Source organism: Camelus dromedarius, chromosome 19 (assembly GCF_036321535.1).
Source record: "Camelus dromedarius isolate mCamDro1 chromosome 19, mCamDro1.pat, whole genome shotgun sequence".
In the NCBI taxonomy this organism is placed as follows: domain Eukaryota; kingdom Metazoa; phylum Chordata; class Mammalia; order Artiodactyla; family Camelidae; genus Camelus; species Camelus dromedarius.
Genome location: NC_087454.1, coordinates 43,012,666 through 43,039,706, shown reverse-complemented (window position 1 = coordinate 43,039,706; position 27,041 = coordinate 43,012,666). Strand labels below are relative to the sequence as shown.

Below are 27,041 nucleotides of genomic sequence, written 5' to 3'. Positions count from 1 at the left end.
TGGAAAGAAGCAATAATACAGATGACTCAAAAAATCATCTTTTCATAGCTCTGGAATGTTGATACAAAGATATATAGTTTTATTTTTTTAATTTTGCAGCAGGAGTGGCAGCAATAAATTTACATTTCCAATTATGTAAAATGCCTAGCTCAAACACTGCTCAAACACTGATGGCACCTCAACAAATGTTTCCCTGCTTGTTCTACCCTTTCTCTGACTTTAGGATGAGAGCCATGCTGCTTTGTGCACATCCCAACTGGAAGGGGGAGCAGTGACCGCGACTTAGTTAAAGACAAAGGGGCACCTAGTGTACGATGAAAAGGAGGCGGCAATAATGAAGGCACATGTGAAAAAATGGGAGTCAACTATAAAAACCAATGTGTCTTTCCTCCTACATCTATGTCATAGCAGCTAATTTATATTTTGCATCTATTTATTGGTGTTATGAAAGGATACAAGCCAATGCCTCTTTTCTCATACACTTATACCAGACCTTTTCTTTTCCCCCTTTTTACTGTTAATATGAATGAAGGACCTCAGTTCTCTTCTGTGTCCACCATTCCAGGCAGTGCTCCTTCACCTTGGCTGCACATTATAATAACAAGAGGAACTTTAAAAACTTCCCTATGCCAGAATGTACCCCAGGCCACTAAGTACCATCAGAGTTAGCAGTGATCGAATCCAGGCACCAACATTTTTTAAGATCCCTTGGTGATTCCAAAATGCAGCCAAGGCTGACAAGCCCAGAAGTAAACAGACTAAAGTGCATCTAAACAGCGCCCGCTTTTCCTGGGTAATCTCATCTGTCTCCACGTGGGGACACCGCGCCTCCTATTCTGGCTGGACTTGTTCTTCCTGCTCAACCGTGTCCCATTTGTACTCAAGTTCTGCCTGGCGCCGCTTCCAGAACTCCAGAAGTAAGGTGACTAACAGAGAGAGAGAACAGCAGAATGTGGATCTTCAGTGATGACTGATGCTTCAGAAACCTGTACTTAATATTTATTACCCTTAACACTTTGGTAAACGGTTAATAAAATCACATTTATTTATAGGCGATACTAAAGAGAAACATGAGTTAATGCCTTTTTTTTAAGAAAAAAGAAAATGTAGATTATTTATTGAACTTTTGGAAACAGACTAGCTCTCTAGCTCATGAAAAAGGTATTAACGTGATGGTCAGACGCAGGTGACTGTGTCTGATGCTAAAGTACCTGCTACCAGCACATTATGCCCACTAAAAACACAAATATCAGGGGGATGGGTATAGCTCAGTGGTAGAGCACGTGCTAAGCATGTACAAGGTCCTGGGTTCAACCCCAGTACCTCCGTTAAAAAAGAAAATTAAAAAAAGTAAAAGTAACTGCCACAATTTAAAAGCAGTGCACGGTCCACCCTCCAAGCCTTCTCCTCACATCCCTGTCTCTTCTGTCCAAAGGACCTGAGGGTGGGGAAGGGGATAACAATGCTTTAGTAACCCTTGCATTTCTATTTTCCACCACCCCAGTCACACAAAATTAAAATAATATTCTTAAATATGGAAAACTGCCATTTTTCTCAATCTTCGGTAAAGTAATTTTTAGAAATCGTCAATCTGTTTTAAGACTCGTAACTTCAAATAGTAGACAAAAACAACATGAAATGTTTATTGAAAAATGTGGCTTCATGTCAAATCCCCTAAGCCCTTCTTCCAACCAGACTGTTACCTCTAGGCCCTAACTCTAGAGAAATTCCAGAATAACCACTGTTCCCTCCACCATTATACCTGAGTCTCTACCATGCTCTGAGAATAAAGAGAAAAAAGACACAGTCCCTGCTTCTGGGAGCTCCTAGGTGCACAGGACTCATCATGAAATGATGGCTGAGGAGGCGTGTTAAGAGGGCTTGGATAACGTTCAGCAGTGGGTGCTCGGGGCAGAGAGCCGGAACTGTAGCCAAGGCTCTCCCAGAGGAGGGAACCACTGTGGTGAGTTCTGAGATGCCCTAGAAGTGATCAGGTGAATGTATAATGTTAAGGCCATTTCTCCCTGGGGAGCTGCACATGCAAAGGAGGGAGGCCAAAGAGAGCCAGGTCACTTCCAGGAACTGCAAATAGTCTAGAAGTGAGCACAGGGTGTGGGAGGCAGGTGAGGCAACCAGGTGGAGAGATCACAGGTGCACATCACACAGGACTCTGTGTGCCTCCAAGGTAGAGGAGACATGCAAAGTGATCTAGAAAGAAAAAAGATAGAGGCAGGGAGAACTATTGGCAGGTTCATGTGAAGGCCTGCTGAGGCCCCGCCAGGAGGAGAGAGAAGAAAACATTTCAGCAGGTGGACGGATTGGCCACAGATGTGATGGAAGGGCAGGAAGAGGTCAAACATGCCGGCCAGCTTTCTGGCTTTGGCAGTGTCCTAAATTATAGTGCCATTTCCTAAAACAAGAAGGGCAGGAAGAGGAGCAAGTCATGAGAGGAGACAACTGATTCAGTTCTGGCTGGGTGCCTGTGGGCTCCAGGAGAGATGTCCAGTAGGCAAATAAAAGTCTAGAAATCGGGAGAAAGTTCTAGGCTGAGCCAAGTAGTTTTCCTGCTTCAAGAGGCTAATGGGTGTGAGTGGACAAGCTCACGAGAAGAGATGTAGAGGGGTAGCTCTCACCGTCCTGCACATGGGAAGCATCTGGAAGCCTTTAAAACATAGTGCGCCCCAGCCTGGTGTGGGGCCTTTGTACTGTTTATTGTTTTTTAAATACTTTCCTTTTTTGGGGGGGTAGTTAGCTTTATTTATTTTAATGGAGGTACTTGGAATTGAACCCAGGACCTCTTGCATGCTAAGCAAGTGCTCAGCCACTGAGCCATACCCTCCCCACCTTTTTTGTGTTTTTAGACATTAGCTCTACTGAGCAGTCAGGGTTGAGGATCAACCTGTAGAGAGCAGAGAGCCTTGGAGTAGAGATCAAGGAGAAGCTTCCCAGAGCCCTGCAGACCCCAGCAGGGGCAGCCGGAGATGCAGGGAGCCTCGGATGGGCTGTGAGGAACGTGAACTCAACACTCCCCATGACAAACATGTTTCAAGCACCCACTTCCCAGCAGTGTTTCTTCTGAGTTTACTACTTTTCCAGTAATACTGGGTGAGAATAGAAATAATCTGGACACAGGGATCAAATTCAAATGCTGGTTCTGACCATTCTTAGCTGCGTGATTACTGATTAAAAGGTTACCAGTCTGCCACGTGTAAACTGGGGGACCTAGAACCGTGCTAGTGGGCTGCTGTGAGCGTAATGAAATGACAACTATAAAGGCACTCCTGACTCTCAGAGGTAATTGCTACTATTGTCCCCATTTGGGACACCAAGAAACAGAGTCACAGAAAGCTTCAAACATTTGCCCAAGATGAAGGTTAGGGTCAGGAATCAAGCCAATGACTTCGTGGATCCAGAGCCCAGGATCTTCTTACGAATAACACAGCACTGCCCAGGTTCCCTGCTCCAAAACCCGCCTCCCTTTGGCTCAGTTCCATGGGGCCTGCACTGCACAGATGTCGTCACTGCCTGCCTGCCCGCCCGGTGTCTGACCCCGGCACTGCTCCCTCCATCTCACACACCGCTTCCTTGGGCACACCAACCCTCACGAGGCCATTGCTGTGGGTACTCGGATGTTTACACGGAAACGCAGGTGGCAGCCCAGCTTTTTGCTATAGATGCTGCTGTCAATGGAGGCAAAGAGCTCACAGTTGGTTGCGGAGGCCACTTCTGGTATCCTCCTTGGCTGGAGAGCTGGATGGAATCCAGTTTCCCTCTGCAACTTAGACATCCAGCATGAGAGTTATGTAAGGCCATCTGGCCTCTCAACATAGAAATGATGCCCCCGCAGTCGTACTTAACATTGCAATTTCCTGGCTCCACCAGGGAGCAGAGGCCATGGCCTGTTGTCCACCAAGTTTTGTTTCCTTGCACAACAGCTACAAAGGGGTGAGTTAACACCAGACCAGAAAATCTACAAAGCCCTCGTGTACTATTTCCTGACACTTGCAGGTCACCCAAATACCCCAGATCCTCCAAGTAAACAACTAGAAAGAGGAACTGAGCTGGCTCGTCTGTCAGATCCCTGATGGCAGGACGGATTTGTCCTCTCCTGCTCTCGGGATCATCCGTTCTCCTTCTGTGTGCCCTTCCCCGATTGAAGGAGACTGTTCTTTGTTTATGGGCTATGGAGTATTTGTGGCTGTCTGACGAGAACCTTCAAAACTAGAGCTCTTGGTGAGAATGGAAGCATGGCACCCACGTCTCATGAGCTCAGCTAACGAACAGCCTCATCTAGCCAAGACTGTGGCCAAAACCAGGGGTCCACGCTGTGGAGTGTTGGGTCTGGAGAGCAATGCCTCCACCACTGAGAAGCTGCCCCACCACTTCTGCCCTTGTCCCCATCCAGGGGGAGGTGATGCATCCATGGGGTGAAAGCCTCGAGGGCACTAGGTGACTGTGGACCAAGCTGTGACTGGCTGGTCCTGCCCCCCAAGTGACCCATGTTATCCTCACATGCAGAAAATCCCCAAAGAGACCCCTGCTTGAGGGAATGGGTCACCTATAAGCCAACTGTCCTCGGGCCGCCTAAGAAGCAACACAGTATACACAGTGAGCCACCCACTCACTACAGTATCCAAGGCTCACAGTTCCCTCATGTGACACCATGTACCCCCAGCAAAAAGAAGACCCTTACTTTGTAATTGACTTGAGAATTCTACTGCCAACACTGCCTTCCACCTTCCACTTATGAAGTTCTTTCCACTGTGTCCCCTGCTCTGCAATTGTGCAATCAGTCCAGAGCTCCCTCATGAGACAGGAAGGAAGGGGCCGGGCAAATCCAATAAAGGAATGGCACAGCCTTTAGCACCAAGATGGTGGAAAAGTCAACTCCCAGTAGATCTTGAGCTTCAATACACACTCACCGAAATACAGCAGGATGCTAAATGGCACTCCCACAGGTCCCAGGACAGGTTCAAGGCTGACCATAAAATGTCAAAGGGTGAGTGGTGGCCCAATTTCTGGGAATCCCAACACCTTTCCCAAAGCAGTTGGAATATTCCTCCCACTTATTAGCATATGAAGATACTGAGTGCATAAAATCTAACAATCCCACACCTCGTGGTTGCTCTCTCTGCTGAGAGAGACAGCCCACACACTGTGGAGTGTGTATCTACTTTTACTTTAAACTGGAGCACCCAACCCCCACGCCTCATGGCCTTTCTGTTGCCTTCTGAAACAGCCCACTCTGTCTATGGTGTATATATCTCTCTGAATAAATCTACTTTTACTGAACTGTGGCTCTCGAATTCGTTGCTGGGCAAACCAAGGACCCACACTTGGTGAGGTGCATCCCAGGGACCCAAATACGACCTGGGATATGGCCATCCTCTCCCCCACATTTTCCTGTATCATACATTCCTTCCCAAAGTATCTCACCTTGTGCACTCCAAAATAGACAGCACTTATGTGTCCTGACCAGGATCTGCTCCTGCGTGTATCATTTCTTATTTCCACTAGAACATCAACTTCAGGAGGACAGGGATTTGGTTCTGTTCACAAAGGAAGCACCAGCACATCACAGGTGCTGGAGAAGTATTAGCTGAATGAATGAGCTGTGGGAAGTCCTGGGATTTCCACCTGGAACTCCTAGCCTCTTGGGTCCCAGCTGACTACAGGTGCTCCCTGCTACTCATGGCTGACCTCTTGCCACCACTCTCTGCTCTGCCATCACCTGAGCTGGGATGAGCTGAGATGGGCACACACCCCGGAGAGCATGGCGCATGGTTCATGCCGTTGCAACACTCGCCCCTTGACTGTTAGAGGTTACTTAGGATGGAAAAACTGAAGGCAGCACCATGTGCACCGCCCTACCCCACAACTCACTTGAAGCACCAGGACTGCACACAGGGGAAACGCTGGCCCTTTGCAACCTAAGGAGAGGGACTATGGGTGAGAAGAGGGTCTCTGTCAACTAACAGTCTCTTTACAAGCCCAGTCTTAGGAAAGCTCTTTAAAGATACTTTTTGTATCTTCCTTGTGTTTCTGTAATCCCTCTAGATTTTGTCATTTTAATCTACACATCAGAAATACAGATATTCTTGAAATCTCTATTGATTTTCAATGAAGAAAATCCTCAATTTCCTACACTGCTAAGAAAATTACTGCATTTTATTTAAAAAAAGCAGCTTCCTTTCATGACTTCCTATCTTCAAACACCTAATTTCACAAGAATCAGTGAAGCAGGACATGAAAATCATGCTGTGCTTTATCACCTACAGGTGGGCAGGGATGAAATGAATGAGTACTGATCTCATGAGACGGGAAGGCTGGGGCTGTATTATTCCAGCTACAGATGGAAGGGTCCGTATCTGTGAGGGTGAGGAAGGACCAAGGATGAGAAACCAACATTTTCTAACCCATTTCTCTTTTTCAGAGTCCCAGACAAAGCAGTGTGATTGTATCAACTAAAACAAGAACATCTGCACCCTTCTAAATGCACGCTACAACTTTACTACTACACACGGCACTCTGTCACTGACCTAAAGGCTGATGACAGCCAAGAAATTTGCAGGGATCTTATTCTGTGCTCATCCCTTTTTGTCTTTGGAACCTCAGGATATTTGCCTCCTCTCCCTGAGTGTCATTTTCCTCATCCTTCAAATGGGAGTGTAACAGTCATTCATTTGCTCAGGGTCTATTCGACAACTGGAGACGGCTTATGAAAACAACAACAACAAAAAAAGCAAAACAGCAATTCTGATCTGTGCTGTCTTCCTCCTCCTCCCTGAACATGAATGGCATCTTTCACTGAATCCCGAACTTAAGGAGTAGTTCTGATGAGGAAGTCACAGGACTGCTGTGTAACAGAGAAATGACCTGGTGAAAAAGAATGAGTTGCCAGCAAATCCTCAAAACCCATAAGGGTGCAAACCCTGGGAGCTACAGGCATGGGTGGGGGTTCCTTGGTTCCCCATTTCACAAATGGGGAGAACTTTGCAGGGTCCATGAAAGACACAGATAGCCCAGTAAAACCACACCATGTTTTGGAGTACACCAGGGCCACGTCGCTGCTGACCTGTACTTCTTTGTGTCCCAGAGCAAGAGCCCTGGGCAGGGGTGACTGTGTTTGAGGCTGGAAAAGAACTTTCTGTTCTGTCTCTATTGCTTTATCTCTTCCTGCAATAAAACAACTGGTAGGACTCTGGTGGGGAGCAATATACCCACATTCTCTGGCAAACCACACACCAGGCAGCTCTAGCTGATCTGAGAGAGGACTCTTCAATGAACATATATACACCAAAGTCAGGCAGAAGGCTGCCTGTGACCTTGGGAATCCAAGCCAGCTTGTCCTCTTAATCAGGATATTCGACATCTAAAGAAAGTGTGCACCAGATGAAGACGATGCATTAGACAGCGTTGGTGGATATGGCCAGCAGTATCTAAGGACAAGTCATGCTCTGGCAGATGGGAGCATTTTGGTTGCTTTCAGAGTTTGCTACTGAAGGGCTGGGACATTTCATTGGGCCTTGAAACTCCAGACCTCTTTACTCACAAAGGCAGACAAGTTAGGTGAGCCAGCTCAGCCTTTATTCCAACTTCCTAACCAAAATGCTATGAGGTTGAAAATATATTTCTCTGACTCTTCTGCAGCAAGGGTTCCAGATGTGGCTTTAAAAATGCCCATCAGAGATTGAAATTTGCAAATATTAACTACTATATATAAAAATAGCTAAAAAAACTAAATTTCTTCTGTATAGCACAGGGAACTATATTTAATATCTTGTAATAACTTTTAATGAAAAATAATATGGAAAGGAATTCATACATATATATGTGTATATGAATGACCAGAACATTGTGCTGTACATCAGAAATTGACACATTGTAACTGACTATACTTCAATTAAAATATATATATATGTATATATATATATATAATGCCCATCAGCAGCATCTGAGTGTCACTGAAAGCAGAAACCCAGATGAGTAGAGGCAGAGGTGGTTGGAGGAGCTACGTTATTTTGCTGGGATGGATGCAGCTGGCATGGCAGAGATCTAGAAGGAATGCTCACAACAGCCACTTACTGATCTGCAAGTGAGTTAGGGTAATAGCTTCCTGAAATCCTCCCCACCCCTCCTGATGAGCCAGGTGTCTGGCGTTTCTCTGGAAATCACTAGGCACAGCCTGGGACTCAAAGGTAAAAATTAAAAACTGCAGTCAGGCAGTGAAGAGACTGGCAGGACGTGTTGGACAAAAGTAGGTCAGAATCAACAAAGAATGAGGAGGGGATACAACGTGTGCTGAGGACCCTGACTACAGTGGTGGATTGTCTGTGTTAAGGACTCTGAGTTAGTATGAGTAGATGGATTGGTGTGGACTAAAATGGTGGCCATTGTTCAGATAAATATGTGATTTGGACTATATTTATTAAAGGAGGGCTTTTTTTCCCCCTTCAACGTTGATCATTTCTAGGGAGCAGAAAAATACTCTGCCATACAACATCTAAGTGCAAAAGAGATGCTACGGGATGGTGGTGGTGTGAAAAATTTCAGTTCTGCAGTTCCAAGGTTTCCTTAATGAGGTTCACAGCAGTTGGTACTTAAAATAAAATAAGGTACTTATAATAAAGACATCATCATATGTACATATCCTTAAAGATACACATACGGTGCTATACGTGGGCCTGAAATGTGTTCTGCATTCTAAAATCCGATGAAATAAAATCAGTAGCTCAATATGCCTGTTGGCTCTATAAACATGATGTAGCTAATGATCACAGAAAACAAGATCAGCTAGTAAATTTGAAATTTGTCTTTTCCAGTGTCAAAGATAATATTTTTTGCTTTACTTAAAAAGCATTTTTTTAATTAGGACTGTCAGTGTCCATTGGTATATGGGGTTCAGTAGATGTGTTCAGATATTCTAGACAGTGAATCAGAGCAAAGACTGAGGTTTAGACAGTAGTTAAATGCCTCACCCTTGTAATCAGCATCCACATATTGCTATTCTGAATATCCTTAAAACTGAGAACTTCATTAAAGCAACTAAAAGAAAGGGAAAAATTAGCCACAGACTATTGGAAGATTTGTAACGTGTAAAAATGACAAAGGGCTATTCATGAGCATATTCTTAAAAACCCCTACAATTTAATAAGTAAAACAACAAATGGACAACAGGTTGCACACTGATCCCTTTAGGAGAAGCCATGAAGATGAACTCTTATGTGAATGCGGCTGGAGCTGTAGAATTAGTTACTCTTGCAAGTAACTCAGTTAAAAACAAATGCAAATGGGATACACTTCTACAATATCTGTGTAAAAATCTTGGAAAATTTACTCCTCTGTTAAGCAATGACAATGGCAAAATTTGTCAAAATTAACCTCTGCAGAACTCTGGAAATTTAACCAAGGCTTCCAGCAATCCGGGGAGTGTTTATTTGAGAAAAAATAACAGCTAAATCTCCATAAAGATAATCAGTTTTGTCATATTGTAACTTGATCTACCACATCCGAGAATCCTCACCTAAATGGTGGCCTTTAAAAGCAACAGTCTCACAATCAAGGAAGGGGCAGAAGTGATTTGAAGTTACCCAAAAAATCCGCCCCCTGAGAGCTGTCACTATTTCACCTATCTCAAACTCATGCTGTGCAAACAGCCTGTCCCCAGAGTGTTTGTGGAAAACAATCAGCAGTGAGTAACATTACAACTGCCTGAGGCAGTGGTACCAGTACAGGCTAACTAGATGCTGACTAGGAAACTTAGAAGGCAAAATTGAGTATTGAGACTTTCTGGGGGTGGAGGTAGGGTTAAATAGCTCCAAAAAATTCTGAGAATTGTAGAAGGCCGTACACATGTGTGGCATATGGCAAGGAAAGATCTGAGAAAATCTTAAGCCTTCAACTCTGGCTGAACTTGAGGTTCTGCATAAGCAAGAACTAAAGGCTACAAAATAGCTGCAGACTGCCTGCCGGTGCTGAGGGCATCCGTCAGCATGCAGGCACACAGCCACCTGGCAACAGCTCAAACGATTGGCTCCAGGCATTGAAAGAAATCACTGTCCAATCATTATTACAGTGACGACAACTAGGCTTTCTGCACACATACAGATCTCATGGCCATGCATGATAAAGAATACAGACTTTACAGAATTTGTTCAGGAAAGTAACTACATAAATAGCTGCAGCAGCAATGACAATGGAAGCAACGATAAACCCTGGAGATGAGGAAAATCTGGCTTTCAGTTCTGCCATATTGTAATATTTTATATGTCCAGTTTTCAACAGAAAATTACAAGATGTACAAAGAAACAGAAAAGTTTGGCCATAACACAGGGGAAAAAGTAGTCAATAGAAACTCCCTGAGGAAACGCAGACACTGGACTTACTAGACAAAGACTGAAATAAGGAATTACACATATGATCAAAGAGCTAAACGAAACCATGCCTAAAGAATTTAAGTATGTGAACATCTCATTGTACAGAGAATATCAATAGATAAAATTTATATTAAAAACCAACTGGACATTCTAGAGATACAAAAATAATGACTACAATGAAAAATTCAATAAGAGATTTCTCTGTAGATATGAAATTGTTGAAGAAAAAGTCAGTTAACTTAAAACTACTGAGATTATCCAGTCTGTGGAACAGAAAGAAAAAGGAATGAAAAAAAATGAACACTGTGTCAGAGATAGGTTGGACACCATCAACAATACCAATACACACATAATTTGAGAGCCAGAAAGGAGAGAAAAGAAGGGGTAGAAAAAATATATAAAGAAATAATGGCTGAAAACTTCCCAAATTTGATGAAAACATTAATTTGTACATCCCAGCAGCTCAACAAACTCCACGTGGTATAAATGTAGAGACATCGAAAATAGGCACAACAGACTCAGTGTGTCAAAAGAGAAGAACAAATAATCTTGACAGCAGAAAGAGAAAAGAGGCTCAACATATTCAAGGCTCCTCAGTAAGACAGTTGATTTCTCATCAAAAACCATGGAGACCAGAAGGCAGTGGGAAGGTATCGTCAAAGTGATAAAAGGAAAAGACTGTCACCAAGTATTTTATAGCCAGCAAAATGATTCTTCAAAAAAATTAAAGGAGAAATTAAGACACTCCTATAAAAACAAAATCTGAAAGAATCCATTGCTAGCAGGCCTGTTTTACAAGAAATATTAAGGATAGTCCAGCAGCTGTAAATGAAAGGACACTCACCTGAAAAATAAAGAGCACTGGTAGAGGTAACTACATGAGCAAAAAAATAAAACAGTATAAATACAGTATTACATGTAAGTGTTTTCTTCTAATTGATGTAAAGGACAACTGCATAAAACAATACTTATGAAACTGTGTAGATGCACTTATAAATGCATAAAGGTGTAATTTGTATGACAGTGACAGCATGAGGAGGGGGAGGGAAAAGATTGATACCAAAGCAAAGATTTTGTGTACTATTGAAATTAAGTTGGCATTCATGTGAACTAGATTGCTTTAAAACAAGATGTTAATAGTAATCTCCAGGGCAATGGAGGAGAATGAGGAGGAGGAAGAGGAGGAGGAGAAGAAAAAGATAAAATAAACAACAAATTAAAATGCCACACTTGAAAATGCCTATTTTGTACAAAAAAGTGTAGTAATAGAGCATTGGGGAAATAAAAAGACATATAGAAAGCAGATAGCAGATGTAACTTCAACCTGATAAGAAATTACATTAATGTAAATGAATTAAATATTCTAATCAAAATAGTAAAGGCAGAAATAAATGGAATAGAGAATAGATGAAGAATAGAGAATAATCAACAAAAAGAAAAGTTGGTTCTTTGAAAAGATCAAGAAAACTGACAAATTTTTAGCTAGTACTGAAGAAAAAAAGAGAGAAGATTCAAATTACTAAGATGAGAAATGAAAGGAAGGATGTCATTACTGCCCTTACAAAAATAACAAGGAATATAAGGGAATACCATGAATACTTGTATAGCCAATAAATGAGATAATCTAGATGAAATGGATAAATTCCTTGAAGGATATAAGTGACTAAATCTAATTCAAGGAGAGATAGAAAACTCAAATAATCCTACAATAAGTAGTGACTGAAACAGTAATCCAAAACATTCCCACAAGGAAATGCTAGGCCAGTATGGCTTTGCTGGTGAATTCCATCAACTACTTAAAGAAAAAACAAAAACAAAAAACAAACAAACAAAAAAATGCTTCACAAACTCGTCTAAAAATAAAGAGGTGGGCACACTTCCCAATTCATTCAATGACACGAGTATCACACTGATACCAAAACCAGACAAAGGCATCACAAGAAAACTAAAGACTATCTCTTATGGATATAAATGTAAAAGTCCTCAACAGAATACAAGCAAATCCAATCCAGTAACATATATAATAGACCACAATTCAGTGGAATGTATCCAGGTATGCAAAGGCATTTCAACATACAAAAGTCAATTCATGTAATATGCCATATTAATAGAATAATAGATAAAAACTAGGAATAGAAGAGAACTTCCTCAACTTGACAGAGAACATCTATGAAAAACCTGGAGCAAAGATCATACATAATGGTGAAAGACTGAATTATTTCCTCCCAAAATCGACATTGTACTAGAGGTTCTAGTCAAAGCAAACAGACAAAGAAAATAAAGCCTCTAGATTAGAAAGAAAGAAATAAAACTATTTCAATTCCAGATGAGATGATATTATACATTGAATTCACAAGGAATCCACAAAGAAAAAAAAGAGAGAGAGAGAAAAAAAAAACTATTAGAATTAACAACATAGTTTTACCAACATTGTAAGACACAAATCAATATATAAAAAAGTAATTATATTTCTATACAACAGCAGTGAATAATCTAAAAATAAAATGAAGGAAACATTTTCATTTACAATAGCATCAAAAAGAATAAAATACTTAGGAATATTAAGAAAAATATGTGGAATACTGAGAAAAATGTCTGAAACTTGTAAATTGAAAACTAAAATACTACTGATAGAAGTTAAAAATGACCTAAAATAAATGGAAAGCTCTTCTGTGTTCATGGATCGGAAGCCTTATTATTGTTAGGAAGGCATTTGTCCTCAAAATGACATATAGATTCAGTGCAACTCTGGCTTTTTGGGAGAAATGAACAAGCTGATCCTAAAACTAATATGGAAATGCAAGATACCCAGAATAGTCAAAACAATCTTGAAAAAGAACAAAGTTTTGAAGTTTCCAAATTCAAAACTCAGTAACAAAATGGTAATCCATACAGTGTGGTACTTGCATAAAGGACAGACAAATAGATTGAGAGAAAAGAACTGAGAGTCCATAAACAAACTCTTACACGTAGCCAGTTAATTTTTCATAAAGGTTCCATGGCAATCCAATGGGGAAAAAAGTAATCTTTACAAAAATGATGCTGGGACACCTGAACATACACCTGGAAAGAAAGAAAACTGAACTTTTACCTTAACACCATTTATTAAATTTAACTCAAAATAAATCACAGACCTGAAACTATAAATCTTTTAGATAATGAACAATGAGAAAATCTTCAGGATTTTGAAGTACAAATACTTCTAAGATATGACAGCAAAAGCAAAAACAACAAAAGAAAAAAAATCAAGTAAACTGGACTTCAGTAAAATTAAACACTTCTGTGCTTCAAAGGGCTTCATCAAGAAAGTAAGAAGACAATCCACAGAATGGGTGAAAATATTTCCAATATTTTCCCTGATAAGGGAATTTTTATCCAGAATAGACAAAGGAGACTTAACACATGACAATACAAAGACAAATACAATTAAAATTGGCAAAGAATTTGAATAGATGTTTCTCCAAAGAAGACATATGAATGGGAAATAAGCACATAAAAAGATGTTCAACATCAGTAGGCATTAGGGAAACTGAAATCAAAAGCACAATGACATGCCACTTCATACCAACTAGGATGACAAATATATATGATATATGATATATAAATATGTATCTCTAAACCCAGTAATAAAAAGTGTTGATGAGGATGTGGAGAAACTGGACTCCTCATACATTACTACTGGAAATATAAAATGGTGCAGTCACTTTAAAAACTACTTTAGCAATTCCTCAAAATGTTAAAAGTAGAATACATCCCAGCAATTCCATTTTTTGATATATCCTGAGAAGAACTGAAAATATGTGTTCACACAAAAACTTGTCCATGAGCATTTACAGCAGAATTATTCATCATCAACTGATGGATGGATAAGCAAAGTGGTGTATTTATAACAATGGCATATTATTTGAACACAAAAAGGACTTTGGGTACTGATATATGCTACACCATGGATGAGTCTTGACAACGTCACACTAAATGAAAGACGGCAATCAAAAAAGGCAGCATACTGTATGGTTCTATTTATATGAAATGCCCAGAACAGGCAAATCCGTAGAGACAGGAAGTAGAGTGGTGGCTGCTGGGGTCTAAGGGAAAGGAAGTTTAGGGAGTGACTTACTAAAGAGTACTGGTTCCTTTTGGGAGTGATGGCTACAAAACCCTGAAATGTACTTAAAAACCTAATGCACAATTTCAAAGGCTGCATTTTATGGTATGTGAATTATATCTCCATAAAGCTGTTACTCTTGAAGCTGAGCCCACATATGGAGCAACTGGCCCAGCACTGACTGCAGCATCTGGAGGGGGAGTGACCCACCCACCCACCACAAAGGAAAGGACCACCTGACCCAGTGTTGGAGGGGTGCAATCTTCTTGCAGACAGACACTGTGAGCAGCACAGACAAGGGGGCCAACAGAGCAAGGTGAGTTCGTGAAACAGGGCGAAGACACAAAGGCCTCTCAATAAAACCATTAAGAGCACACAGTCTCTAGGAGAACACATCTTTGTTTTTAAAATCTTTTTATATCTGTTTTATACCTATTACATATTTAATCTTTATTTTTAAACAGTTCTATATGTTTACAATTCTCATTTCATTTTTAATTCTCTTGGTTTTGATCTGTTATTTATTAGTCACAGGTTTCAAATATTGTATTTTGAATTTTCTCTTCTTTTTATTAAGATTCTTAAAAGATATCTCAACTCGATTCCTATTCTGCTTCAAATTGCTCTTCTATTATTGATTATACACTGTTTTCAAACCTTCTTTTCCTCCATTCTTTTAAAATTCTCTCTCTCTTTTAAGTTTTATTCCCACATAGGCTTTATATAGATAAATAAATAAACTCCTTTAAGGACCACAATAGATAACTGATACTCCTTAAGCCACAGTGCCAGAGAGATATGAGCAGAATGAAGAAGCAGAGGAAGTCCTGCCAATTAAAAGAGCAAGAGAAATCCCCTCAAAGAACGATCAATAAAATAGACATTGATGGCCTACTAGATCAAGATTTCAAAAAAGAAGTGATCAAATTACTGAAGGAACTAAAAGAGATAGTCTTTAGAGACATAAAATATATCAAAAACAAAATAGAAGCTATAAAGAAGAGCCAAGTAGAATTGGTAAATTCATTGGCTGAAATGAGATCTGACCTAAAGGCTGTACAAAGCAGGCTAGATAATGCAGCAGAACGAATAAGTGACCTAGAAGACAGGACAACAGAAAGCACCCAATCAGAACAGCTGAGAGAAAAACAAATATAAAACAATGAAAACAATATAAGGAACCTATGGGATAATATAAAGCATGCCAATCTATGCATAATAGGGGTTCCAAAAATGGGAAGAAAGAACAAAGGGGATGGAAAAGGTAATTAAAGAAATCATGACTGAAAACTTCCCAAACTTAAAGAAGGAATCAGACACCCAAGCACAGGAGGATCAGAGGGTCCCAAACAGGAAGAGCCCAAAGAGAAACACGCCAAGATATATCATAAATCAAGATGGCTAGACTGAAGGATAAAGAAATGATCCTAAAGGCAGCAAGAGGAAAACAAAGAGTGAGTTACAAGAGAAGGCTCTCAGCTGATTTCTCTACAGAAACACTACAGGCCAGAAGGGAGTGGCAAGATATATTCAAAGTCCTGAATGAAAAAAAAAGATGCAGCCTAGGATACTGTCTCCAGCAAGGCTATCCTTTAGAATAGAAGGAGAGATAAAGAATTTTACAGAGAAGCAAAACTAAAAGAATTTAGCAACACTAAACCCATGCTAAAAGAAATATTGAAAGGTCTACTCTAAATAGAAAAGAAGCAGGATGCTACAGAAATGAGAATTCATGAATGTGAGAGTATTTTTTCTTTCTTCTTTTGTTTTTAAATCTTTTGTTCTCAGTAGAATGGGTTTGAGATTACATTAATATCTCTTTAGTATACACAGTTACAGTAATTGGTTAACAGACTTACAAAAAAAGTGTAATCACAAGCCAAAAACTTACAAGTGAGTCACAAAAACTAAATACAATACAAAGGAAAATTACCATACCACAAAATGAAGAAGAAAGGAACCAAGAAGAAATACCAAATCAACTGCAAAAATAAGTTCAAAATAGCAATAAACTCTCATCTATCATTAATTACTGTAAATGTTAATGGTCTAAATGCTCCAGTCAAAAGACAGAGTAGCAGACTGGATAATAAAGCAAGAAACTTCAATACACTGCATATAAGAGACACATTTTAGGGAGAAGGACACATAGATTGAGAGTGAATGGACGGAAAAGGATATTCCATGCAAATGGAGATGCCAAAAAAGCAGGTGTAGCAGTACTGATTTCAGACAAAATAGACTTTAAAACAAGGGCCATAAAGAAAGATAAATAAAGACATTTTATAATGATTAAAGGAGTGATACAAGATGAAGATATTACAATCATTAATATATAAGCACCCAACATGAGCACCTAAGTACATTAAACAACTACTAACAGAGATAAAGGGGGAAATTGATGGGAATACAATCATTGTCAGAAATTTTAACACCACATTAACATCACTAGACAGATCTTCCAGACAGAAAATAAATAAGGCAACAGAGAAATTAAATGATACAAGAGAATAATTGGATTTAGTGGATATTTTCAGAGCATTACAATCCTCCATAATAGAATACACATTCTTTTCAAATGTGTGTGGAACACTTTCTAGGATTGATCATGTACTTAGTCACAAAAGAAACCTCAACAATTTTAAGAAGATAGAAATTATCTCAAGCATCTTTACTGACCACAATGCCATTGAAACTAGAAATCAACTTCAGAGAAACAAAGGAGAAAGAAAGGAAAACATTGAGATTAAACAACATGCTATTAGAAAACAAATGGGTCGATGATGTAATCAAAGTTGAAATTAAAGAATACCTTGAGACAAATGAAAATGAAAACACAACCACACAAAACATACGGTACACAGCAAAAGCAGTACTAAGAGGAAAGTTTAGGGTAATGCAGGCCTTCCTCAAAAAAGAAGAACAATACCAAATAAACAATCTAACCCACCAGCTGAAAGAACTAGAAACAGAAGAGCAAAAACACACAAAAGTCAGCAGAAGGAAGGAAATAATAAAGATCATGGAGGAAATAAATAAAATAAAGATTAAAAAAATAGAGAAAATAATCAATCAAACCAAAAGATAGTTTTTTGAAAGAGTAAATAAAATCGACAAACCTCTGGCCAAACTCACAAAGAAGAAGAAAGAGAGAGCACAAATTTGCAAAATAAGAAAGGAAAATGGAGAAATTACAACAAATAACATAGAAATACAGAATATCATATGAGAATATCATGAAAAACTACATGGAAAAGTGGATAACCTAGAGGAGATGGACAAGTTTCTGGAAACATACAGTCCACTAAGACTGAATCAAGAAGAAACTATCCATTTGAACAAATGGATCACTAGGAATGAAATTGAATTAACAATAAAAAACTTCCCTACAAATAAAAGTCCAGGACTGGACAGCTTCACCAAGGAGTTCTACCACACATACAAAGAAGAACTCATACCAGTCCTTCTCAAACTCTTCCAGAAGATTGAAAAGAAGGAATATTCCTAAACTCATTCTATGAAGCCACCATTACCCTGATACCAAAACCAGGCAAAGACACCACCAAAAAAGAGAATTACAGACCAATATCACTGATGAACACAGATGAAAAAAGTCCTTACCAAAATACTAGTAAATAAAATCCAACAGCACATAAAAAAATAATACATCATGCTCAAGTGGGGTTCATCTCAGGGACACAAGGGTGGTTCAACATATGAAAATCAATCAATGTAATACTTCACATCAACAAGAGAAAGGACAAAAACCACATGATCATCTCAATAGATGCAGAAAACTTTTGATAAAATTCAACACCCATTTATGATAAAAATTCTCACCAAAGTGGGTATTGAGGGAACATATCTCAACATCATAAAAGCTATATATGACAAACCTACAGCCAGCATAGCACTCAACGGTGAAAACCTCAAAAGATTCCCACTAAAATCTGGGACAAGTCAAAGATGCCCACTATCACCACTCCTATTCAACATAGACTTGGAAGTCCTGGCCACAGCAATCAGGCAAGTAACAGAAGTAAAAGGGGTCTAAATTGGAAAAGAAGAGGTAAAAGTGTCACTATATGCAGATGACACGACAATATATATAGAAAACCCTAAAAGGTCCACACAAAAACTACCAGAGCTGATCGAAGAATATAGCAAAGTAGCAGGTTACAAGATTAATGTTCAAAAATCAGTTGCATTTCTTTACACAAATGATGAATCAACAGAAAAAGAAAGTAAAGAAACAATCCCCTTTAAAATAGCACCCAAAGTAATAAAATATCTAGGAATAAATCTAACCACAGACGTGACAGAATTATACACAGAAAACTATAAAGCATTGGTGAAGGAAATTAAAGAAGACTTTAAAAAAATGGAAAGGTATCCCATGCTCTTTGATTGCAAGAAGCAATATTGTTAAAATGGTCACACTGCCCAAGGCAATCTACAGATTTAATGCAATCCCTACCAAATTAACCTGGACATATTCCATAGAACTAGAACAAATCACAATAAAATTTATATGGAACCATCAAAGACATAGAATTTCCAGGGCATTACTGAAGAAAAAAAGAAAGAGGCTGGAAGAGTAACTCTCCCAGACTTGAGACAATACTATAGACTTACAGTCGTCAAGACAGCATGGTATTAGTACAAAAACAGACATATAGCCAAATGGAACAGAATAGAGAGCCCAAAAATGAACCCAAATATTAAGGTCAACTAATCTTCAACAAAGGAGGCAAGAATATACAATGGAATAAAGACAGTCTCTTCAGCAAGATAAACATAAGACAAGATACAATAAAATTCCTAGGAGAAAATACAGGCAAAATATCTGACATACATCTCAGAAATCTTCCCCTAGGGCAGTCTACCCAAGCAATAGAAATAAAAGCAAGAATAAACAAATGGGACCTAATGAAACTTACAAGCTTCTGCACAGCAAAGGACACCTTAAGTAAAACAAAAAGACAACCTACAGAATGGGAGAACATTTTTGCAAATGAAACTAACAAAGGCTTGATCTCCAGAATATATAAGCAGCTCATATGACTTACTGAGAAACAACCAAATAACCCAATCCAAACATGGGCAGAAGACCAAAACAAGCAATTCTCCAAGGAAGATATACAAATGATCAATGGGCACATGAAAAATGCTCAATATCACTAATTATCAGAGAAATGCAAATCAAAAGTACAATGAGGTATCACCTCAAACCAGTCAGAATGGCCATCATTCAAAAATCCACAAATGACATATGCTAGAGAGGCTGTGGACAAAGGGAAACCTCTGACACTTCTGGTGGGAATGCAGTTTGGTGCAGCCACTGTGGAATAGGTATTGAGTTTCCTCAAAAGACTAGGAATAGAATTGCCATATGACACAGGAATCCCACTCCTGTGCATATATCCTGAAGGAACCCTACTTCAGGATGACAGCTGCACCCCAATATACATAGCAGCACTATTTAAAATAGCCAAGACATGGAGATAGCCTAAATGTCCATCAACGGATGACTGGCTAAAGAAGTGGTATATTTATACAATGGAAAACTACTCGGCTATAAAAACTGACAATATAGGGCCATTTGCAGCAACGTGGATGCTCCTGGAGAATGTTATTCTAAGTTAAGTAAGCACCGTAACAAGGAATAAAGAGAAGTTACCTCTAAGTACAGTTATTTTGATTAAAATATACATACAGAAAGCAAGTCACCCCCACGACTGCTGCCAGGAGGAGCATCTGAATGTAATAGCCCAGCCCAAGCAAAGTAGATTCCGACCTTCTCTCCGTAGAATTTCCTGCAGAAAGACAGAAGGTAGTTTCAGAAGACACACATATTCACTCTGTAGCTTCATTCTCATGTTAATTTCTTTTTTCTTTGTTTTTTGGTGGGGCATAATTAGGTTTATTTATTTGTTTTTTAAATGGAGGCATTGGGGATTGAGCCCAGTACCTCATGCATGCTAGGCATTCACTCTACCACTGAGTTATACCCTCCTTCCATCATACTAATTTCTGATTCTAAATCAAGGGGGCTTTTAGTTTAAACCTCTGACTCAATTCACACTTAAAACATATGCGTTTTCACAGCAGCCCCCAAATTCTACCGTGAAATAAGAAGTATTTTGCGTATCATAGAAATACAGATCACTGGTTCACCTGCTGAAGAGAGATAAATGAGAACAGAGCAAAGGAGGGGACGAGGCCGACTCCGGAGCAGATGCAGGGGATCATCACCACTCACTGGACAGTCTGGCACATTCAACAAATCCCACCAAAGATCATTCTTAACAGGCTTGACACAAGTGGACTTCAACTACTGGCTCAGTCATCTGCGTCTGCCTTATCTCGGGAACTTCCCTGGAGCAAATGCATCGTAAACCACAGATAATAAGGAAATGGCTGATAATGATAACAACTGGGAGTGCAATGTCTCTCTGACAAAATATTTATAAAACTCATGTGGGAATGGGAGAGGGCAGGAGGGATGTGGCTGAGTAAGGAACTGCCCTGTATTCTTTGTATCTAGCACGTCGGCTGTTCCTAGGTTTCAAAAACCCTTCAATGTTACTCAGTTAATCTGGAGTAGACGGAACAGGCCAGGGAGGCAAGATTAGAAGAAAGGAGGCAGGGCACGAAGCGGTGCCAGGCTGGTCCTGAAAGGGAGACAGACACAGACAGGCAGACACAGAGGGCTTAGGGATGAGGCGGAACAATGAGGCGGCGGCCAGGTGTGTTTGCTGCTGCTGATACTTCCCTCAGCTGGAGCACTGCTGACGCGGCAGTGCTGGGTAAAACCTGTGACTTTCCTCAGCTCTGAGTTCTCTCGGAAACTTCCGGCTCAGTCTGGAGCTGAGATGAGCTCCGAGGGCCTAGCCTAGGGGGGACTCAGCTCTGAGAACAGCCTGGAGTCCTGAGAAACTTCAAGCAGGAACCCCTAGGGCTTGACCAGCGCTCACAGGGCTGCTGTGAGACCAGCTCCATCGTCAGAGACCTGGGCGTGGACCATTCCATGGGGAAAATGGCTGAGCCCGATGCCAAATCAGATAGGAGGGACAAAGTGTGTTCATTCTCATGTGACTGGTCTTTGTGGCCTGGCTCACAGATGGCAGGCTCAGGATGGTGTCTGGCAGAGAAAACCCTGGCAATGGGTTTGAGATGTCTTGGACTCTTTCTTGTTAAGCTTTTTGTAATACATTCTTATCAACTATCCATCCTGAAAATGCCACATTCAAAACTGAAAGAATGTTAGAAGTTGCTTGCTCCAACTGGCCAATGGTAAACACACCCTGCTACAGTTAGAGAGCTGGTCAGGCAGCCTCTGCCTGCATATTTACAATGACGGAGAGTTCATTACTTCCAAAGGTTACATGTCGGCAAGAATGTCAGAAAGAATTTTTGAACCTTAAACAGATGTCTGCCCCCTAGTCCTTGCTGAAAGGCTAGAAATAATGAGGATCCCTTCAAATGTAGTTTTGTCTGATTGTTATCTCTCTCTGTCAAAAACACCCCAATTCTTAACATCAATTTTTCAAAATTCAGCTTTGATTTCTTTTTATCAAACTTATACCATACATTCATTAAAGAGTCAAACAGTTCTCGAACACCGATTGTAAAAAGGAGCAGTTCCCAACAACCACCCCATTTCCTGGTCAGAAGCAACAATGTTCAGCTCCTACTGTTTACTCTTGGAATAAAAACTCCCTATTTCTGACTAATATCCTTGTAACACAGCCTACTGACTTTTTCAGCTTTATGTATCACCTATTTAACTTTCTATTTTGGAAAATGAATATTAAGCTCTCTTTCAAACCACATCTCCTCTACACACCCAAACCTTCATTCTTCCAACCTTTTGATACAAATACATTATAATTTTGATCAGCTCAGTATCCTTGCTTTACATTATTAGGACTCTGTACAGACTGTTCACAGCTGTAGCAGGTTGTCTGCTAGGCTTACTTTTTTATTCCCTACTTTGTTTTTCCTGGAGTTAATAATTGTCTTGGTGGTTCATAGCTTAGATTTCTCTGCGCTTAACATTTCAACCCCATACCTTCTCCTAATGAATAACTTTCTCAATACTTTCCTATTCATTGTCTACAAATTTCATCTCCTTGAATAAATCTCTTCAGATCTCCTTCAACCTGGATTAACGACATGCTAGTCTTGTCACAGAGCTCAAGGGGCCACTAGTGGGAAGCAACAAGGGAATACATGGACCAGGAGAAGGGAACAGATCAACATAATTTCCTTCACAAAACATACTTAAAATAGTGGGAAAATTGTTTTCTTTACAAACACAAACACACACACCAACCCCAAAATCCCATAAAGAATGATTAAATAGCCATCAAACCCATTGCCCTGCCATCAAATTCTGTATAATATAAAACAAAAATAACAGAAGGAATATATCATATAAATATGAATCTCAAGGGGGATGGGGTACACTCAGTGGCAGAGTGTGTGCTCAGCAAGCATAAGGTCCTAGATTCAATCTTCAGTACCTCCATTAGAAAAAAACATTAGAAACAATAGAAAAATGTATCAACTTTAAATATTTACAAATATATAAACTTCCTCTTTTAAAACTGTTCTACAGGATAATCCGGGTTAATGAGAAAGTGCCTCTTCATGACTGTGATCCTGCTGATAATTGTGGGAGGAAATTAGAGTATGACCACACGAAATAAAATCCCTTATGAAATAATGATCCCGGGTGACAATCATTATTGGCTGCTGTCATCACAAAAAAGAGAGTCAACTGGACATTATGTACCTTATGACAGGAGTACAAAACTTCATATAACAAATATTCTTGCACAAATTTGAACCTCGTTCAGATCAAGCTTTTAGGGGAGGATCAAATCACTTAGCTAAAGCGAATACATAGGATGGAGAATTAAGTCTAACCACAGGGGAGAATGAAATCAACCAAACAGGAAATAGAGAAATCCCTCAGCAATTTCAAGGAAAATGAGAAACAGGAAAATTATAGATTAGAACCCACATGAGAGATATGCTAGCTGCAATGTGTGAACTTAGTCTGGATCCTGATTTCAACCCCAAAACTGCTTAAAAGTGTATTTTTGTGACAATCAGGGAATTATTTTGTAACCCTAAAAAAAATGAATATTCCAATTGTATTTGAAAGAGACCTTGTCATTTCACTAATGAAAGGTTAAGCTACGTAGGATTGCCTTCAAAATGATCCCGAAGTGGGGGAGGGGAAGAGGTGGAGATAAAGTTGCAACAACAGTGACTCTGAGTTGATAATTCTGGAGATGGGTGACTGATACAGACAGGCTGGCTGTGCTGTTCTCTCTACTTCTGTACGTGTTTGAATCTTTCCATAAAATGTGAAACAAACAAAAAGACTTCAGTGATTTAAAACCCTCACTTGGAAGGTTAAGCGGTTTGCCCAAGTAGGTGGGCATCTGAATGGGGCACTGAGATTAGGAAGATCAGGCACCTGGCTCCAGGCCGACCTGGGGCTACCTTGACCCTTCTCTTCTCCTCACCATCCACAGCCAGCCCATAACTTCATCCTGTCAGCTCCACTCCCCAAACGCATTCTCCCTGGCTCCCACCATCTCTCATCTGGCCCACTCCAAGAGCCTCCGACCAGTCCTCCCTGCTTCCTGGGTCCCTGCAATTCATTCTCCACATTATCTTTGCAAATTGTGAGAGAAAATTACCTTAGTGCTTAAACTATCATGACTGCTTCTCACTGCACTTAGTGTCTACACTACTTTCCGTGCTCCTGATGCCCTTCTAAACCTCGCGTCTCATCACTCTCACCAGCGTTGGCTACAGTATCTCCTCAAACCTGCTGAGCACATTTGTGCCTCGGGGCAATGGACAAGCTGCCTCTATTCCTGGGGTGACTTATCCCAGATCCTCAAAGACCAGCCTCCTTATCACCATCTCAGCTCACATGTAACCTTCTCAAAGATAGCTTTCTTGACTCCATTTCCCCCAAGTCTCCCATCTCAACACTGTATTATTTCCTTCATTTCAATCTGAAATTGTTTCCTTATTAGCCCGATTATTTTTGTTTGCTCAGTTTTCCTTGGCCTCCCTCCTCCCAGCAGCCTTGCACAAACAGCATAAGCTCCCGGGGAGCAGCCGGCGCTGATGCTCTGAGAATACACATGCTGAGCGCGACATTACAGTCACGTGGTGTAGTGAAACGGTGTCGAACAGCAGATAGAGCTAAGCAGTGAGAATACTTCTCTTATTTTATAATTTAAGTGAAACCTAACATTTACTCCTGTTTAATGAAGAATTTGGTAGGTCTTTGTTCCCAGTTCCTGGACGGCAACCCCTAAAGCCTTGAAATTTCCCAAGATAGGAGTGTCTTTACTATTCATGGTGGACCCTTGGATGGCTTGTGTTCATGAGATAACTCAGGATGGGGACTGGCCAGCCAGAGACACTAACCATGTGATTAGAGGAGTGGGGCTTTGAGCTTTGTGACAAGTGACTGACCATCAGGAGAGGTAGGGGCTCAAATGTTAGGGCTTTGACTTACAGTTAGTGTTTGGGGTAGCCATGTCAGTAGTGACCCAATAAATCATGTCTTTGTAATAAAGTCTCCAGTAAAAACTTGGGGCAACAAAGCTCAGAGCTCCTGTGAGCTTCCTGGTTGGTAACACTCTTGGAGGACTGTCACACTCAGAAGCCATGAGGGCAACCCTTAGCCCTTCCCACTGGAGTGCTCTCCACAACAGCTCACCTGATGAGATCTAAGGGCTGCTTCTTGTCTATGCTTCGAGGAGGAGCACATTCCCTGTACAGAAGGCCCTGTTCGCTGGGGCAGCTGAGGTCCTCTGATGGAGGCTGAAGTTGCACTGGGAAGCAGAAGCAAACAGGTGAGCGTCACTGTCACCACGTGTTCACATGTTCTGCTAATAAAATGTGGTGCTAACACTTTGTGGTCATTTGTAAATAAGGGGCCCTCCTTTGCCAGAAGGGATGGAGGTACCATATAATTTTTCATAATTCTCACCGAGGATTAATACTAACCCCTTGAGGGTCATTTGCAAACATGGCTGGAAAGGAACACTTGGATGTTACAGTCCTGGGGCCACCGTGGGTACCTGGTGAGAGCATTGCAGATGCTTAATGTCCTACAACCGGGCCAGTCTTCCACAGCAAAAAAAACTACGCCACCCAAGTGCCCAAACTGCTTCAGTGGAGGCAGCAGCCCCCTCCTTGGACACCCAGAGGAACCTGGACTCTGGCTGTTTAGGGGCAGGGTCAATTCTAAAACCCAGGCTATTTTGTCCCCACAATTCAGTAGTTATTCGGTGACAGCACATGGAATATAAACAATAAAGAAACTTGACATGATGTTATATATTTAGCTTACTCAAGAAACAAAATTTAAATCCAGTCATTCTCCTTCCCACCTGACCTACTTTCCTTTCTCCTGTACTAGAACCAGATTATTACCCACCCAGCCTTAGCATGGGTCCTGACTCCACTTACCTCCCTCCCAAACACCACATGAGATGATTCCTCAGCCTGGATGTGGAACCAGCAATTACAACAGGCTTTAGTGGAAAAGAAATGGTTGTGTGCAGTTGCCAACTAAACACTGTAGAATCCTGGTGTCCCACATTAGTAATCATGACAGCTGTTTGCAAGTGTCCCCAAAGTTCATTTCAGACTCTCATTGCTAATTTTGCTGGGATATAAATATAAAACATGTGGACTGCTGGGCTGGACTGCTATGCTGAGTCTCTGATCCAGGAAGCTCAGTGTCTGCTCCCTGCAACCAGCTCCCTGTTCTGTTCATGCATGTGCATCAAGCAGCTGTTTAGTGTCCATTTTAGTATCTTAGACAGTGCATTTCAGTATGGTCTTCATCCACAAATACGTGTACCACACAGTAGTAATGATCAATCTCAGTCTTTGCTTTCTTTTGTCTTAGAGAGTCAGATAAACGGATAGCAAGGTAACAAAGTCATAGAGCGCTATAATATAGTATTTCCTTTATTTCAATGACAGGATTTATTTAAAGAGCTTAGATATAACATCTTTGCATTTATGGCATCATTTAGCGTCTGAAGCTCTTACATTTTACAAACTTCATTTCATGCGAGATGTTTTCAGTTAGAGAAGTGCTTCTGAATTTGAGGTGTTGCTGTCATCTCAGATGGAGTCCCTAAAAAATGTCAAAACTCTGCAGTATTGTCATCATGACAAGAACTCAGACAGATGAAATTTGGAAAGCCCTGTGATTTACTAGTGCACAGACAGAAAATGGTATTTCAGAGGGAAAAAGCCTGAATTACAGAAAATGATAAATGAAATGGTCTAACATGCATTTCCCTTACAAAGAACTAATACTTCTTTGGTTGATAATAACATCTGTCAGTAATTATGAAAAGAGCTGGCAAATGCATAGTACTTACTATTAGCCAGGGCTGTTCTAAAATTCAAGCAGATTCATTAATCCCCATAGCATCTCTACGAGGTGGGTACTATTATTATCCCCATTTTATTGATGAGGAACTTGATAAACACAGAGG

General features: G+C 40.4%; 1 long non-coding RNA gene across 2 annotated transcripts in view; it reads right to left on the bottom strand.

Annotated features, from left to right (window-relative positions):
• The window catches only part of LOC116151041 (uncharacterized), a 37,151-nt gene extending 11,656 nt beyond the window's left edge, over positions 1–25,495 (bottom strand). For both annotated transcript variants that reach the window (XR_010376760.1, XR_010376761.1), the window contains exons 1-2: positions 25,241–25,495; positions 20,198–20,297 (exon numbers count right to left, since the gene is read on the bottom strand). This is a non-coding gene — a long non-coding RNA (uncharacterized LOC116151041). The remainder of the gene's footprint in view (positions 1–20,197; positions 20,298–25,240) is intronic.
• Positions 25,496–27,041: the final 1,546 nt, after the last annotated feature.